At 36.6% G+C, this 18,015-nt stretch overlaps 1 pseudogene across 1 annotated transcript; it reads left to right on the top strand.

Moving 5' to 3' along the window:
* Positions 1-16,449: 16,449 nt before the first annotated feature.
* On the top strand, positions 16,450-17,372 carry LOC308609541 (non-homologous end-joining factor 1-like; annotated as a pseudogene). Its single transcript has one exon. The product of its transcript is annotated as a non-homologous end-joining factor 1-like (transcript).
* The last annotated feature ends 643 nt before the right edge of the window (positions 17,373-18,015 follow it).

Below are 18,015 nucleotides of genomic sequence, written 5' to 3'. Positions count from 1 at the left end.
AGTCTTGCCATTTGTGAAGACATGGATGGAATTTGAGGTTATTATGCTAAGTGAAATAAGTCAGATGGAGAAAGACAAATACCATATGATTTCACAAATATGGAATAAAAAAACTCTAAAATTAAAGCATAGTAAATGAACAAACCAAACAAAAACAAACATACAGATACAGAGAACAAATTGGCTGCCAGAGAATAATGGATAGAAAAGGTCAAAATGCATAAAGGGGGTCAACTGTATGGTAACAGATTAAAAGTAACCCTTTGGTGGTAAGCACACACAGAAGTTGAAATATAATGTTGTACACATAAAACATATATTATAAGCCAATGTTAATGCAGTTTGAAAAAGTTTACTACATTGCAACAATAATCAAGACTGTGTGGTATTGTTGGAGGGATATATGCATAAATCAATGGATTAGAAGAGAGACCTCAGAAAAAGACCCCAAAAATATGCCCAATTGATTAGCTTATAAATGTTTTCATTTCAGGATATATTTAATTTATATAAAAGTTGCAAATATAGTAGAGACAGTTCCCATAACTTCCACATCAATTTTGCATATTATTACAGCACATTTGTCACATTTAATGAACTAAAATTGATACAGTGTTATTAAGTGAAATAGACACCTACTCAGACTTCCTCAGTTTTTCCCCAATATCATTTTTCTGTTCCAAGATCCTTCACTGGATATCACATTACGTCTAGTTATCTTGTCTCCTTAGGCTCCTCGTTGTTTTGACAGTTTCTCGGAGTTATAATTTTTTTGGTGACTTTAATAGTTTCAAGGAGTAATAGTCAGGCATATTGTAGGATGTAGAATAACTCTCTATGTGTCTAATGATTTTTTTTCTTATGACTAGAGTGGGATAATATGTTTTGGTGAGGAAGAAAAAAGAAGTTGAATTCCATTTTCATTACAACAAATCAAAGGTACATACTATTAACATGGTGTCACTGTTGATATTGACCTTTATTACAAAGCTAATTAGTGTTTGTCAGATTTCTCCACAATATAGTTCCTCTTTTTTCTCCTGTTCCATACTCCACTCTTTGGATGAAAGTTATTATATGCAGCCCATACTCCTCCTCCTTGATGTGCTAGAAAGTAAGGGATTGCTCAAAATTTTGATGGCAGTATGTCAAAGGGGCACAGGAGCCAATTGAAAAAGCTCTGAATGGCCAAAGCTGGAACAATTTGAACAAATAAATGAGTAATGCAGTATTGGACTATTACACAAAACATGAAATAATTATCCATGAATCCAAACTGATATTAATAACTGACTAAAAACAAATGAAGGAGATGAATCTCCCTTAAAAAAGAATTCCAAATAATTTATGTACTACTTAACCTTCAAGTAGTGGGAGTATAACTCTCTACCCTATACATGCAGGCTATATATAGTGATTTTTCTTCCAAAAGAAAAACAGTAACTTCACAGTGGACAGACCTGACAAACACTATTCATCCCAAATGATCAAAGTCAACATAATTGTGGTAAGTCATGTTGATAGTAAGTATCCTTGATATTATTTAATAAGTATTCTGTGTTCTTCCTCCAAAAAAATGCACTTCCTCAGTCTATTTATGACAAAATCATCAGGTAAATCACAACTGAGGGAAATTCTACAAAATGCCTGACCAGTACTCCTGAAAACTGCCAAGTTTATCAAAAACAGGGAAAGTCTGAAAACTGTCACAGCCAAGAGGAGCTTAAGGAGACATGACTGCTAAATGTAATGTGGTATTCTAGATGGGATCCTCGAAGAGAGAAGATATTAGGGAAAAAGTGAGGAAATCTGAAGAAAGTATAGACTTTAGTTAATAATAATGTATCAGCATTGGTTCATTAAGTGGGGCAAATGTATCATATGAATGTAAGATGCTAATAATAGGGAAAACTGGGTGTAAGGTATACAGGGACACTTTGTACCATCTTTGTAATATTTCTGTAAATCTAAAACTGTTCTAAAATTGAAAGTTTATATAAAAATTGTAAAAAATGAATTATTGGTAAAAACAAATGAAATAAGTAATCAAACCATTCCAGGTTAACCATTGTTACCAATTTTGGATATTTCCTTTCATTTTCTTCTTATAGGTTTTCCACCTACAGATATACACATAATGTTTTATAAAAATGGAGTCAAACTGTATGCAGGGTTCTGTATAAACTGAAAAATTTACACAGAAGAAGATAATATAAATATATACATATTATTTGGGTCTTCATTTAGCATTATAGTTTTCAAGAACATATGCCTATCATTAAGCACACTCTTATTATTTAAATAAATTAAAGATAAAAATATTCCAAAGACCATATAGATCAGTTATCACCTAATACAATAATTGGAACAGAATAGACAATCAAAATATGTTAAGTAAATTAAATGGAATCTTCTATCTTCCCAGAAGTTCACATTGCTTCCTGGACCATATAAGACATGCTATTTACTTTAAAATAGATTTAAAGACAACTATGAAAGATACTTTAACATTAACTTGGAAACCAAACCCAGTGTTTTTTTGATTTTTAGTTTTTATACCTTCTTAAATCTGGTAAATATAAATGTCATAATCTGTTTTGAGTAAAGTTTGAAAAATAAAGACGTGTAAAGAACTAAAAAATATCACAGTTACCCCACTCAGTCGTTTCTTAATGTTCTGGCACAGTTCTTTGCCAACTTTTTCTAAGTATTTTTTCAAAGAAAAGTTTATTTTTAGGATAAAAAAAATCCTATGCCTTCCTTGTTTATGATGTCATCAGAGAACTTTCATTTTCATTGTTTTTTTTTTTTTTTTTGGAAAATAGGGTCCTTGCAGAGGGAGAAGACAACGCTAAGGTTTGAGAAATTGAGTCAGTGGAGGGATGGCAAAGTGTGAGGATGGCAGGAGAGAGGGGTTTGGAGCAGAGTGACCATCCCTGTTTTGCCTAGGACTGAGAGAATTCCTGGAATGCAAGTCTAAAACCAGGAAAGCCTAGACAAACTGGTGAAGCTGGTCATCCTAGCAGGGAAAGGGGATTCTTACAGTAGATTTTATATTTTCTTGGCCTTTCATAAGTGTCACAGAAGATATTCTATAGTTTCAAATATACTACCATAAATGGAAAGCTGGCTCATTTATGATTACTCACCTGATTATCCAGGCAGTGGTCTCATCAAGGAAGCTTGGGGTCATGGTCCACCACAGAACTGCCTTTCTAAGTTGGAGTAGAAGTCATCACCATGTTTAGATCCTCCAAAACTGCATCATTCCAGCTATTGGATATTCTTCATCTGTATGAAGAGTTCTCACTAAGAAAAAAAGGTCTAAAATTTAACTCGTTTCTCCCTATTCATGCTTCTGACTGCCTCTCCCTTTCTCTCCTCCAGTAATAATTTGGTAATTATACTTACCAACAGCACATACTCTAGCACTCTCATCAGAACTTGTCTTCTCTCACCCCTCACAACCCTAGCCTACTTCCTCCTCAAAAGACCACAATATTAAATGAAATTAGAAATATTTGTGGACACAAAAAAGCATCCTGTATACTGGGATGACAGTGTAATGAATCAAGAATTCAAGGCTAGTTTCTACTACTTTATCAGACCAGTTCATGGACTGGAAATTAATGCACAGTGATCACTCACCCATCATTCTTTTTATTCTATGGCAATATGATAAAATTAAAAATGCTGACTCATCACTGTTTTAATTTACTTTCAGGTGACTGGCTGGTTTCATGATACTCCCACTTAAGAATCACGCACACAAGATATTTGTATGAATCAACACATCACCGAAGGTCTGAGAAGCAGAGTGGGGTGGGGATTAAGTCACAACAAGACATGGGAAACAACTGAACATTTACAACCTAAATGCTGTCCAACAATTCTACCAGCAGCAATTTTTCACTTGTCCACTTCTGTAGGCTCCATTCTTGCACCTTCTTCCATGGCCCCATTCATGGCTTCTAGATGTTTTGCTTCCCCTCTTTCTAGGCACCTTTCCCTTAGGCATCACCCACCACACATACAACATGCACTCACATCACTACTGCCCCACGTCTATCTTAAGTTAGGCTCTGCACCTTCTTCTACACAGACTGATTAATGGGCTCTGCTAAACAGTGGACCACCCTTTGAAGCACAAAAGAACCAGCAGAGGCCTTAAATGTTTAATATGTTTAATATTATGATTCTCCTTTTCCCCAGTATTCTCTTAGGGAGGAAGAGATCAATAAATATACTTATTTCCACACTGGTATGAATTATGACACTCACTATAGAATACAAAACAACCATAGTATATTCCTTTCAAAATGTTTTCCTCTCTCTATTACAAAACCACATATATACTCAAATTTCCTACAATGAAGAGATATTAGTTTCATACATTAAGAAATAAAACATGTTATTTCAAAAAATAGGTTTTGTTTTGTTTTCTTTTGTTTTGTTTTAAATCTTTATTGGAGTATAATTGCTTTACAATGGTGTGTTAGTTTCTGCTTTATAACAAAGTGAATCACTTGTACATATACATATGTTCTCATATCTCTTCCATCTTGTATCTCCCTCCCTCCCAACCTCCCTATCCCACCCCTCTAGGTGGTCACAAAACACTGAGCTGATCTCCCTGTGCTATGCGGCTGCTTCCCACTAGCTATCTACCTTATGTTTGGTAGTGTATATATGTCCATGCCTCTCTCATGCTTTGTCACAACTTACCCTTCCCCCTCCCCATATCCTCAAGTCCATTCTCAAGTAGGTCTGTGTCTTTATTCCTGTTTTACCCTTAGGTTCTTCATGACATTTTTTCCCCTAAATTCCATATATATGTGTTAGCATATGGTATTTGTCTTTCTCTTTCTGACTTACTTCACTCTATATGACAGACTCTAGGTCTATCCACCTCATTAGAGATAGCTCAATTTCGTTTCTTTTTATGGCTGAGTAATATTCCATTGTATATATGTGCCACAACTTCTTTTTTTTGTTAGTTTCTGCTTTATAACAAAGTGAATCAGTCATACATATACATCTGTTCCCACATCCCTTCCATCATGCATCTCCCTCCCTCCCACCCTCCCCATCCCACCCCTCCAGGCGGTCACAAAGCACTGAGCTGATCTCCCTGTGCTCTGCGGCTGCTTCCCACTATCTATCTACCTTACGTTTGGTAGTGTATATATGTCCATGCCTCTCTTTCGCTTTGTCACAGCTTACCCTTCCCCCTCCCCATATCCTCAAGTCCATTCTCAAGTAGGTCTGTGTCTTTATTCCTGTTTTACCCCTAGGTTCTTCATGACATTTTCCCCTAAATTCCATATATATATATGTGTTAGCATATGGTATTTGTGTTTCTCTTTCTGACTTACTTCACTGTGTATGACAGACTCTAGGTCTATCCACCTCATTACAAATAGCTCAGTTTCGTTTCTTTTTATGGCTGAGTAATATTCCATTGTATATATGTGCCACAACTTCTTTATCCATTCATCGGATGATGGATACTTAGGTTGTTTCCATCTCCAAAACTACAGTGAGATATCATCTCACACCAATCAGAATGGCCATCATCAAAAAATCTAGAAACAATAAATGCTGGAGAGGGTGTGGAGAAAAGGGAACACCCTTGCACTGCTGGTGGGAATGTGAATTGGTACAGCCACTATGGAGAACAGTATGGAGGTTCCTTAAAAACTACAAATAGAACTACCATATGACCCAGCAATCCCACTACTGGGCATATACCCTGAGAAAACCATAATTCAAAAAGAGTCTTGTACCAAAATGTTCATTGCAGCTCTATTTACAAAAAATAGTTTTTTAGAAGATATTTCTGCACAAGCCAAATTTATGAACTGCATCAAATTAACTGACCTGAAATACACACACATATATGCAATTGCAATCATGACACAGGGATGGCCATGGTATCCTGTTGCAGGGTAATATGTTATTACACAATCTTGTTTTTGCATAAGGAAAAAATGACAGAAACAAAAGACATACACACACATACATGTAGGTATGTCCATGAAATTTATAGCCAAAATTCATATGATTGGAACTTTTGTAACATAAGTTTCCTCACAAAATATTGTATTGTAAGATCCCCTTTCTGAGAGGGTTTTAATTATTAAAATATATTCATATAAATTAATGCAAACTTAGGAGCTTGGGTATGTTGCAAAATTATTATTTGGCAAATACCTTGTGCAACATATTGCATTAGTGTTCCACATTATTTTCTACCCCTCCCTGTGAAAGGATTATGCTTTCCTACTCTATTGATATCAAGTTTGATATTTATATATTCCATGTCTAAGCTCTTAGAGACATCTTTGCATGGTTCTATCTTTCTTCCTCATTGTATAATAAGTGCAGCTGGTGTCAGATAAGGGCTGCTCCTCCAACCTAGATTCTAGAATGAAAATGATATAGAGAACAACCCCAAAGCCAACAAGTAATGTGAACAAGTAACATTTTTTTGTTATTGTAAGTTATTGAATTCTTGGGGCTGTTTCTTCTCAAAGTATAAACTAGCAAAAACTAACAGATCATGGTAACCCTTATTTTAGAATATATCTTGGAATTATATATTACATTCACATTGACACCTGAAAGAAATTCCAAACTGTTTAAGCTGAAGTTTGAAATAGTTACAAATTCTGTTGATGTGGGGTGGGGGGTTGGGGGGCTGGCAGAAAGAGTGACTTTGAAGCCATTTTGCAGCTTCAGACCACTAGGAAAAACCTTGTACCAACCTAAACTCTTGAAGTCTATGCCTGTGAGCTATATTGGAGTCATCAACCTAAGGTAATCAGAATATAGGAAATTCAAATTTCACTGTGAACTCTTTTAAAAAATATTCTGTGGGTCATACATAACTTGTAAAGCATCATAATACCCTCTAACTGGAGTGAAATTGCTCTGTATTCCAATTTAATGAGAGGGACATTAAATTGGAATGCTTATTAACATTCCAATTTAATGTTTGTTAATATCCCTTGGCAAATCTTGTTTAGGGAAATAAGTAATTAATAGTATTAGGATAAGTAATAGTAATGTGTTGCTGCATTAATAGTATACTTACATAATAGGAAGCCATTATGAACAGGCTTAACATCTGTGAGGACTGGAAATAATGTGCTGGCTATAAGAACTTCACAATTTGTAAAGGGTGGCCTTTGTCAAAATACAGAGTGTTTTAAAATATACTCATTTCATTCTTAAAAGTTTCATGTTACAAACCTATGACAAGATGTTAAAAAGACAAATCTTATGTAGGAGAAAAACTTAGTGAATAGATTTGCATACTCTGAAAAAAATCTCATGCTTGAGTTTTTCAAAATTATATTTTAATTACAAAAGTAATACATAGTATAAAAATCAATAACAAACGCATATGTAAAAAAGTGAAAGTCTCATTTCACCTCCCCTGATGTGAATCCCACCCCTCAGAAACAGCCATTTTTAAAAGTTTGGAATCTATATATCTACACACACACACACACACACACACACACATATATACACATCTATAAATAACATAAGCTTTTTCCTACTTAAACTATACATTTTATTCAATTATTTGCTTTCTTTACTAATCACTATAACAGAGACATCTTTCCATGTCAGTACATCCAGCTCCTCCCTCACTGTTTCTCAAAGTTGCATAGTATTACAGTGTGAATACCTCCATAAAGTATTTGACCATTACCTGTTTGTGAGTGCTTAAGCTATTACAAATATTTTTTTTTCTTTTACCAACCATGCTGCAATGAATATTCTCATACATTATCAATTTAGAATATTACAAAAAAGTCCACAATCCAGAAGTAATGCTATTAAACCCTAAACAAGATCCGATAATTTGGTCTCCTTGCTCAAATGGGAGAAAAATGCATGAAGATGCCTACATGAGCACTCTTAGGTAGCACTCTTAGGATCGTGATGGTGATGAGGTAATAATGATAACTCACATTTAGTGAGTAGTCATGTGCCACACACTTTGCACTTTTAAACTTATTTACTTGTCACAAAAAACCCTATAAGGTAGCCACCAAAATATCTCATTAATTCTAAGATTCATATCTTGTAATGTTCTAACACCTCTAAAATCAAGATGTACATCATTTTATTTGGAAATGATTTTTCTGCCATAGTGGCACAAAGCATAGTAGTGTAGCTTACTATTGATTGGATTTGATAATACACAGTATCGTTCTTAGTTCATAGATGAGGAAACTGAGGCTCTGAGGACTAAAGTGCCCTATCCAGCATCAGGCAGCTAGTAATTGGCAGAGGTGTGATTCTTACCCAGACAATCTGACTTGAATCTGTGGTTTTAAATGCTCTTCCTGAAGTTCAGGAAAGTGGAACAAATGTTGAGCAACAATCCACCCCCCACACACACACACAAAAATTTAACACTGGTTACAACTGTCCAGTAGATTTAGAGATGATTTTTATTTACTAAAACATTCTTCCATAATTTTCCAATTTTCTACCTTGAACTAGTTTTTATTTAACTTATGGAAAATCTCGTACACTCATACAAAAGTAGAGAGAATAATAATAATGAACTCCCCCATGCTCCCATCACCCATCTCCAGTAATTATCAATCCATCTATCCCCTAATCCATTAGTCAATACCAATTATTTTCAGGCAAATCCCAGATATCATATTATTCCATATGTAAATATATCTGAATTAATCCCTAAAGACAAAGATTCTTTTAAAACGTAACCATGATCCTATTTTCACATAGAGAAATAACAATAATTTTTTAATATCATAAAATATTCAGTGTCCAGATATCCCTAATTACTATTACAAAAAAGATTAATGAACACATTGTATGTATGTGTGTGAGTATGTTTACATTTCTATTAGTAATTGTGTTGGATAAGTTCCTCAGGTAGTATTTCTAGGCCATAGAGTAACAGGGTTTCAGATTTGTTACATAAACCAGATTGCCTAACACAAAATTGTTTTGCTAACTTACACTCTTAACAGTACTGTTATTTAGTGCCAGTTTTCCTAAACCCTGCACAACACTGGGGATAAACGATCTTGGCCCATTCTTGTCAATCTTAATATGCTATCCTGTTTTATTCATGTGTGTTTATTATTGAAGGCAATTGACTTTTTCAAAAGATTACTGCTCGTGTGTGAATAGTGTCTTCTGATTCTTTGCCCATTTTTCCATATCTTTAAAAGCCCTTTGTCAGGAAGGCTAACAGAGAACTGGCTCAGGAGCCAAACTGCTTACATTAGAATTCAGGTTCTGGAGCAAAGAAAAAGTGTAAACAGGAAAAGAAAGAACAAGAATAAGGAGGAAATAGTGAGAGAGGACCAGCGAAACAGGACCCGCGCGTCTCAGGATCCTCCCACCTCTCTGGCCCTGTTCCTTGCTTCCATTTCTCATTCCCCCACCCCCACTTCTAGCGGCATGCTTGTCAGGTCAACTTCCCCCTGGACAAAAGAAGAATCACAAGGAACTGTGTCCAATCTCATCTTCCCTTACTGACTCCCACCAGGTGTTCAAATCTAACTTACCGGGCAGTCACTGTCATCAGGCTGCCTGCCGCTCTCCACTTCGCCAAGGTCTGTGCCCTTGGCCACAGGATCTAAGCTTTCTGGTAGGCTCCAGCTCGCCCAGGCAACCCAGCCAGTGCCCTTATTGGTGCCAGGGCCATCCACTAACTTGTCGCCAACACTTGCTCCCACAACATTCACTGGAAGCACAGACCGCAGCTCAGGTCAGAAACCCTACACAAAGTTTGTGTCCAGAGGTTCCCACGTGACTTGTTTCCCAGGCAATGGTTCCTTCCTCCCGGTTGTAACCCACCCCAAGGAATGCGGAGAGTGCTTCCCAGAGGTACAGCTCAAACAGCTATGACTAGTGAAATGCAGAATAGCCTGCTGGAAGTGTTGTCTATTTCTATGGCATTAAACTGGGAATTATAAAGAAAAGAATGAAAGGAATTGGAGACTTTCACCAAGAACTATGCATAGCTCTGTATTGTTAGGATTCTTAGGATGAGTGTGTGTTATCTTGTAATTAAATCAACAAAGGGAAAACAAATTGTAATGAATAAATAAAAATGGATTATGTATACAGGAAAATCCAACGATTACAGCACCTTATGTAGCTTTAGAAATATGTTATGTTTTATAAGAGGGGTAATAGCAATGTGCAAATGTCCGTTCAGAATTCAAGCAGGAAGAATCTTCACAAAAGGATTTTGAAAAGCCATATTTTACTGTCAGAGGGCCTAGGAGAATCTATTATTCTGAGCACTTCTGTCAGAAAGACAGAGCTGCAGCATGTTGAATGTACATCAGAGTTAACCAAGACAAAGAACCTCTTGTGATCAGTAATAATGTCAAGTCCCTAAAGAAGAAACAGAGAAAGCCATGAAGGTCAAAAATTAGGAGACTCAGACTTTGCAGAAAGATTAAACACAGGGACTCTGAAGCATGCTACCTTGGTTAGAATTCAGATCTGCTCTTTACTAAGTTATGGGACCTTTGGCAAGTTGCTTTATTTGTGCCTCAGTTTCTTCATCTATTAATGTATTGTCATAAAAATTAAATTAAACAAGTTAATATTTAAACAATGTCTGGCTAGTGGGTAGTCCTATGTTTGTTAAATAAATAAGTAAAATGTGGAACACAGAGAGCCAAAATGTGCCATAACAGACCTATTAGCCACACTTAGTAATAGGAACCACATTAGTAAACATTTTACTGAGTTCATTGTTATGGAGTCAACAAAGCTTTTTGGCATTCACATAAAGTTTAGAGATGACCAACTGCACTAGCACCAGATGGGCCTCACCTGTGTATCAGAATCAAGTTTTGGTACTGAGGATGGGTGAAACAAAGTAAGCATCCCCACTTATACAACTATGTTCTTATGTGATCCATTTATGTCTTGTTCTGTTAGCGTCTTGGGCAAACACAAAATGTCCAGCCAACTATCTTTCCTAAGTAGGGAGGGAATACAAAAAGACCCTTAGATATGATGCAAATGCAGCATGTCTGGCACATGGTAAGATCACAAATATTTTTAAAAATCGGATCTTTTGTAAAAGTCTTAGGAATTTTTTTTATTGGAGTAAAATTGCTTTACAATGTTGTGGTAGTTCTGCTGTATGATGAAGTGAATTAGCGATATGTATACCTATATCCCCTCCCTCTTGGACCTCCCTCCCACTCCCCCAACCCACCCATCTAGGTCATCACAGAGCACCTGATATAGCTCATATTTCCCTTCTCAGAAGCTTATGGTGCTCTATAAACAAGTAACAGATGTGCCACGAACATTCCTTCTTAGAGGGTTCAATGGTCTAAACTTTTTCAAACAGAGCACATTCTGTTTCCAGCTCTCTACTCACCTTGCTTTGGGACACCGTGACAATCATTTTAGTTAAAGTAAATCGGGGCAGTTAAAAAGAAAATGCTCTCCTAAGATAAAAAGGCTCCAGTTATTGGCTCAAAATGAGTAGGGTCTAAGTTTGTTAATCAGATAGTAGGAGAGAGGGATGGGAATACCATTAAGAAAATTAGCCCTTGAGGTCTGCTCTGTGCAATATAGTGACCACTGGCCAGAGGTGACTCTTTAGCCTTTGAAATGTAGCTAGTTCAATTTGAGGTGGGACGTTAGTATAAAATGCACACCAGATTTCTTTGGCTAATTACAAAAACGCAAACTATTTCACTTATAACTTGCTTTTTTTAGATTGATTATATGTTGCAATGATAGTAATTTGGAAATAGTAGATTAACTAAAAATATTATTAAAATTAATTCTACTTATATTTCTTGCACTTTTTAAATATGACTGTTAGAAAATTTTAAATTGTAAACGTGGTTCACTTTATATTTTTTGTTGGACAGCATGGCTCTAAGACCTAAGTTTATTTAAATATGGATATTATAGACTAAATCTACAATTGCAAAAGTAGGGAGTGCATATGCCAAGAGATATACAAGATGATCCAATGGTCTGTGGAAAAATATATTAGAACATTGATTCTTATTTATTTCTCATCTCATCTTTTTAAATATTTATTTGTATATGTTTTATAATGTAATACTGTGAGTACAGAAAGACATGTTTTATATATATAAGTATGTATATGTGTATATATATATGTGTGTATATATGAAACACTTTTTAAATATTTACACTTTTTCTGGTGACAAAGGTGAAAGAACATTTCTCAACCATGCAAGCTCCTTTCTGAGTTAGGGTTTTTTCACTTGCTATTTCCTCTGCCTGAAACATCTGTCTCTAGATCTTTGAAAAATTGACTCCATTTTGATGCTTGTGTCTTGATTCAGATGTCACCCAGTATGGGTTTCTCTCTAATCTTCTAACCCTATACAATCATTGCAGTCACTATCATTTTCCTTCATCACCCTGTCCTATTTTCTTTTTAACAGTTCTCTCTGAAATATTCTTGTTTATTTGTTTATTTAAATATAAACTAGAAATCATCCAGAACATTACTCTTTTGTTCCACTAAGCTCCATTTTAGAAGAAAAAGCACAGGAAGTGGAGCCAGACAGATCCAGAGTATGAAGTTCAGACTAAGAGAATACAGAACCATGAATTTGTCATTTAATGTAATCAACCAAGAGTGAAATTAAACCAGGTCCCTGAGAGGGCTCTCTACTGCAACACAACAGTGGCTTTATCACCAGTTCTAGGCTTCCAAAGAACACTGCTGATGCTAATTTAGCTGCAAAAGGAGGTGTCCTGTATGGCTGGCATAAACTTTTCAGGGTTTGGAAAGGAACTTTCATACATCATTTTTTTGTGTGAAAAATAAAATAAAAAACATTCCAAGTATCAAAAGTCAGAATGAACTCTGGATCTAGCCTGCCTAGTTAGGGATTCTAGCTCTGCCACTTATTAGTTATGTTATTAGCTCAAGTTATTTAACATTTCTGAGCCTCAATTTCCTCATCTTTAAAATGGGGATTGTAATTGTACCTTTCTCATAGGTTTTTGTGTGTGTGTGTGAAAAGTTAATATGTGTAATAAACATAATAATGCCTGGCTTGTAGGTAATATATGAATACTAATACAAATTAAAAATAAGAGACAAAAAAGATTGGGAAACCAACACATAACCAACACATAAACCAACACATAACTACATCCCTGGCCTAAAGTGAATCAAATGCATGAATACTGCCAGAGACCTCATCAAGGTATTTAAGGTAGGGAAATCTTGTGAACTGATTGTATTGTAAAGCTGACAGGATTGTAATGTCCTTAGAAAACAAGGACAAACTCCTCAGAGATCTGAAGCAAGGATGCTCACACACACACAGAAAGTGAAATCCAACCTGACTAAGGTGAGGAAATGCTAACCAGAGCTAATAAAGTAGGTGTCAGTAAATGACAGTTCAAGGGACAAATCTGATCTGCAATCTGTTTGAATTTAAATAGTTGAAAAAATAGTTGAAAAAATTAAGAGAATTACATTTTGTGACATGTCAAAATTATATGAATTTAAAATTTCAGTATCCAAAAATAAAGTTTTATTGGAACACAGTCACAAGCATTCACTTACATGTTGTCTATGGCTGCTTTCACACTACAACTACAGGGTTGTAATTATTTTCCATCTCATGTTGTCTTATGCAAGACTAATTTGCAATGCATTAGGCATCAAAATTATCACTGAGAAACCCAAATGAACATGAAGTAACTAGGAAATCACCACAGTTGTATTTAACAATGAGCCAAATAATCCCAAGCTTTCTTAATCTTATACTAGTTCCTTCAAAGGCCAGAAGAGAATTACTAAGGTACATACTAGGTATTAACTAAATACATGATTTACCTGATTACATAAGGGAGTAATCTTCTCTACGTAGGATTAAAAGACAAATGCACACAAAATAACAATAAATGTATGTTATTGAGCACACATCATATAAAGATGTAAATTGTGGCAATCACAACACAAAACTTGGTAGGACAGAGTTTTATAGGAGTAGAATTTTTTATGCTATTGAAGTTAAGTTGGTATCAATTCAAACTAGATTGTTGTAAATTCAGGGCATGAAATGTAATCCTTATTGTAACACACAAAAAATCATAAACATTATAATAAAAAAATGAGAAGGGAATAAAAATGGTTGAATCAAAAAAAACTGAATGCAAAAGAAGGCAATAATGGAGGAAATAAGGTACAAAGAGTGTATAAGCCATAATAAAAACAAATAAAAAAGTGCCTGAAATAAGTCCTTTCTTACCGGTAACTACTTCAAATGTAAATGGATTAAACCCTCCAATCAAAAAGCAGAGATGGACAGAATGGATTTAAAATTAAAATGATAATACTATGTCCCATCTATCAAAAACTCACATTAGATCCAAAGACACAAAGAAGCTGAAAGTGAAAGGAGGCAAAAAGCTTACAAATAGTAAGCAAAAGATTGCTGGGGTGGCTATCTCAAAATAGAATTTAAGTCAAATGTTGTTACAAGAGTCAAAGAAGAACTAGATAGATAGATGATAAATAGATAGATAAAATAATTAGTTCATCAAGAAGATATAATTAGGTCTTCCCTGGTGTCACAGTGGTTGAGAGTCTGCCTGCTGTTGCAGGGGACACGGGTTCGTGCCCCAGTCTGGGAAGATCCCACATGCCACAGAGCAGCTAGGTCCATGAGCCATGGACACCGAGCCTGTGTGTCCAGAGCCTGTGCTCCACAATGGGAGAGGCCACAACAGTGAGAGGCCCGTGTACCACAAAAAAAAAAGATATAATTATAATCATACAGGTATCAAATAATAGAGCTCCCAAATATATGACACACAAATATTGACTGAATTGGAGGGACAAATAGACAGTTCCATAATAATAAATCAATAAGGAAATAGGACATGAATGACATTATAAATTAACCAGCCTTAAAAGACATATATAGAATATCCTAAAACAGCAGAATACACATTCTTCTCAATTGCACGTGGAACATTCTCAAGGATAGATCATCTGTTAGGCCAAAAACTACACTTAGTAAATTTAAGAAGATTAAAATCATATCAGGTATGTTTTTCAGACACAGTGGTATGAATAAAAATAGAAATAAATTACAAGAAGAAAACTGGAAAATGCACAAATATGAGGAGATTAAACATGATACCAAACAACCAATAGGTTAAAGAAGAAGTTTTAAAAGAGAAATCTAAAAATATCTTGAGACAAATGAAAATGGAAATACAACATGTCAAATCTTATTAGATGCAGCAAAAGCAGTTCTAAGTGGGGAGTTTATAGCAATAAATCCTTACATTTAGAAACAAAAGGTCAGTGATATCAGCATCATGACAACATAAAGTCATTTCTTCTTCTGTCCCATTTGATTCAGTTATTTGGCTATCCATAAGGAAGCAGAGGTGCCTCTGCACAGCACGTGAAGATTCCCAATGGATCTTTCCACCTGTGCCTCTTTCAGCTGACTTGGACCTTGGAGGAAGCTGCAGAGCCCAGGGACATGGCAGCAGAGGTAGCTGTGGGACAGCTGTGACCTTGCTGGTAGAGATGTTGGAGGGTGAAAGATGTGAGTGCAGTTCTGTCAGTCCATAGGTGCTGCAGTTGGAGGAAACTGTTGTTCACTTTGAGGAGAGACTGCAGTGACCGTGCAGGGGGAAAGGAAAGGGAAGAAGCATACAAAAAGAACTGAAGGAACACATTTCCTGCTGTCTGCCCTGGGACTATAGTAAGTGGTTCACACACGGGATATTGGGACTCAAACACTCAAGGATTTCTCTACCAGGCCAAGGACACACCCAAAGCTCCAGGTGCTGAGCACACACCTCTCCCCACTCTGCCACCAGCCTTTTTTAAACTCCAGTTTTTAAAAAAATAATATTGCTCTCATATTTAGTAGCAAATCAGCTCCTCTAAAAGAAATAAAAAATCTATGCAATACTTTCACATTCTGGAAAACAACAGAAAGCCTTCTAATTACCAATCTGCTGAACTGTTAGAAATAAAGTAAACAAAACCTACTGAAATAAGGAGGACGTTTGCTAATTCAAATGATACAGAACCCTAGTACAAATGGTAAAAGCAAAGCTTTACAGACAAAATCACACAAATGCTACAGCAGAGACACATTTCCATGAACAGTATGAAAAATCATGATAAAATAATATCACAAAAAGGAAAAAATTCTCCAGCAACCAAACTCAAAGGCATGGAATATTGCAAACATACTGATAAAGAGTTCAAAGTAGCTCTTATAAAGAAATTCAAGGAGCTACAAGAAAACTCAGAAAGGCAATACAGTGAACTCAGGAATAAAACTAATGGATAGAGAAATATTTTATCAAAGAAATTAAAATTCTATAAAGGAACCATTTCACCTTTCAGTTTGCATGGGTGGGCCAGCTTGCTGTGGGGAGAGTGAGAGCTCTTGAGGCCGCTCACGATGGAGGAACTGGAACAAGGTCTGCTGATGCAGCCGTGGGCATGGCTACAGCTTGCCGAGAACTCCCTCTTGGCCAAGGCTTATATCACTAAACAGGGCTATGTCTTGCTGGTTTCAGATCTTCAACAGGTGTGGCATGAACAGGTGGACACTAGTGTGATCAGCCAGCAAGCCAAGGAGCTGAACAAGCACCTGACTCCTCCGCCTGAGGCTTTTCTGTGTCATTTGGATGATCTGCTTTACCCGTTGTTGAAGGACACTGCTTGCTCTGGCAAAGCTACATTCTCCTGTGATAGTGTGGCAGAGGCACTGATATTCTGGGTGTGGAGTGAGCTCTCTGGTCTCCCATTCTATTGGAATTTCCACTGCATCTTAGCTAGCCCTTCACTGGTCTCCCAACATTTGATTCGTCTTCTGATGGTTATGAGTCTGGCACTTCAGTGCCAAGTGAGGGACCTAGCAACATTGTTTCATATGTAAGATCTAGAGATCCAGGACTACCAGGAGAGTGGGGCTATGCTGAACCAAGATCAGTTGAAGACAGAGCCATTTGAAGAGAATTCCTTCTTGGAACAATTTATGGTAGAGAAACTACCAGAGGCATGCAGTGGTGATGGAAAACCCTTGGTCACAAATCTACAGAGTCTGTATATGGCAGTCACCAGACAAAAGATCCAAGTAGGACAGAAGCTTCAAGGCACTGGAGATCCCCAGACCTCAAGCAGTGCCTACTCACAAGGAACTGATAACCAACTTCTGAATCAGCCAGAAGAGCAGGTCTCCACATCACCATCCCTCCCAGTGCCTGAAAAAGAGTCCACAGTTACTTCAGGCACTATGCAGAGACCTCAGCTGTTGAAGGTCAAGAGGAAGAAGCTAAGGAGGCTCTTCAGTTAACCTGTCACTGTCTCAACTGCTGAGGATGGACTCAGAGAGTAGTTTCCTAGTGTCACCTTGAAAGGAGGTCCTGTGACAGCAGCATCTCTGACACAGAGTTACACAGCCAAGGACTCTACTGTAAGGGCAAGATAACTGAAGTTCATGTTGACAGGCATGGATACTATTAACTGAGGGAGACCTGGCTCCAATCCATCAGGCACTGGCCTTCCCTGTCTGACTGGAAGCCAGTCTCTGGGAATCCCATACCCTCATTACCTTTGATGAAGGTGTTCTAGACCCAGGATCTACCGTGGACTTTAGATATATGGGGCAGGTCTGCAAAAAGGCACAGCATGCTTAGGAAGCCTTGTCTACCTTTCTTAAGAGTCCCTAGCCAGTCCCAAGTGTTCCTCAGAGACCCTCTCCTCTCTTTAGCATGGAATAAAAAGCACTCACACTCCCCTGAAAAAGAAAAAAAAGAACCATTTCAAAATTCTGGAGCTGAAGAACACAAAAAACAAGATGAAGAATGCATTAGAAAGCACTGGAAATAGAGCAGACCAATATGGAAGAGAGAATTAGTGAGTTGAAATGCAGAAAAGTAGAAATGATACAAGTAGAAGAGGAAAGAGAAATAAGATATAAAAAACCATGGGGGAAA

This window comes from Mesoplodon bidens (assembly GCF_964165515.1).
Source record: "Mesoplodon bidens genome assembly, chromosome: X".
NCBI classification, from domain to species: Eukaryota; Metazoa; Chordata; class Mammalia; order Artiodactyla; family Ziphiidae; genus Mesoplodon; species Mesoplodon bidens.
This window is presented reverse-complemented; position numbering and strand designations above follow the sequence as displayed.